Raw genomic sequence first — 1,684 nt, 5'->3', positions numbered from 1 at the left:
CGCCGAAGCATGGCTACATGGTTGGATGGAACGTCACTCTGTCTCTGCTACGTGCCCCTCTGGGCCATTGGTCATTTGGGCTCCGTTAGCTTCTCTTGCCCGGGCCCAGCCTATAGTGGAGCAGAGGTTTCTTGGAAATAATCATAGCAACGCTCATCATCCCACCGATCAAGACTATTACCTTCTGAGCGGTTGCCCTGAACTCACTCTTCGCTGGTGGCTTCTGAGATTGGAGTGCAATGGAACATTCTTCCACGTGAACGCTACACTATGACACAATGTTAGCTGCCACGGGGAGCTGTGTTAAAGATATGGTCCACGATTGTGAATGGTTGTTTGGGCTCTCTCTCACTTGTGGCTTTATTAGAGCAGCGAAGCTATCGACCTTTTCGTCTTCACTATCCAGTCGCGCCGTCTCAGCCTCTGTGTATGTCATATGTCCTGTAGCAAAAGAGTACGAGCTCGGCGTGTACCTGTGGAATGTAGTCTGGGCAGTGAAGTAATAGACGCTGTCGGCATGATAAGGACATGTCCCCTCTCGAGGAGAATGCGGAGCCTGACTCCTCAAATGCCGTGTTCCCTGTAGGGACAGAGCCCCCGTCACTCCGTCCCAGGAGCCTAGGCTCCGAGCTGTGTCTCGCGGCACTGCACTTCACTGGCTAGCGCTCAGAGAGAAATAGACTTCCAACCTTCAGTGTATAGTGGGAGTGATGAGGAACCCACTCCTCAGGCTACGCTTGTTAGCACAGCGACTGTCGGCCTCTCCTCAAACCCATGTGTGAATTGAGCGGCGAAGAGTCTAGTGGTTACAGAGGCTGAGTGTTTGCACTCAGTACGAGTGTGCTGGTCTCCCTTGGGTGCGCAAGCAGGTGACGAACACCAGGTTCGCTCACGCCTCCTCTCTCCCTCCACTGTGGAATGCCAGAGTTGATTTTTTATTCCCCCTTGAACTCTAGATACAGGCGGTCCTTCTCAGGTGCGTGGAACTCTTAACATCTTTGGGCTAGGCTAATCTGGGTTGGATGGCTGCATGCTTGGAGTGCACTGAGAGTGCCAATGCGCGCTGTGAATCCCCCCTTATAGTGTGCTTAGAGGCTGCTCACTACGTCAGGCGAGGAAATCACAAAGAGCTTGAAATTACTGAGCTGGCGGAGCAATGCTCGAAGATGCATGTCGGGGTGGGATCCCCAGGCTGTGCAGTGCTAACTAATGTGGGAGAGGCCATGAAGGCCCCAGTGTGCGTTTGCACTTCAGGCGGGTATACTGTGGACCAGTGTGGGAAGCAGCTGGCGGAGTTGGTGAGGCAGTTATATGGGAGCGCTATTGTCCTGGGGACGGGATGTGAGCACGGACAGCTGGTGGGGTGCGCAAGGATCGGTATGCAGATGGGGCTCAGTGCAGAAGCGCGTGAAGTATAGTCTGTGGAGCATATAATGGGTGGCAGGCACACAATGTATCGTACACGCCGCCGTTCAAGGGAACGTCCAGAGGCGCAGTCTTGAAGGGTCACCAATGCCGAGCAGCTGCTCGACCTGCAGGCTGCTCTTGGCGATGCAGAGAGCAGTGCGTTACTTATTTTGTGGACGGCCGAAGAAGCAAGTGGAGCGGCTGGAAGGCGAAGCAGAACCCACGGACAGCAGGGCAGTTGCCCTGGACCACGTAAGTGCCCCTCTTCACCCGGCTT

Source organism: Chelonoidis abingdonii, chromosome 15 (assembly GCF_003597395.2).
Source record: "Chelonoidis abingdonii isolate Lonesome George chromosome 15, CheloAbing_2.0, whole genome shotgun sequence".
Classification (NCBI taxonomy): Eukaryota; Metazoa; Chordata; order Testudines; family Testudinidae; genus Chelonoidis; species Chelonoidis abingdonii.
Note: the sequence above shows the minus strand (reverse complement) of the source record.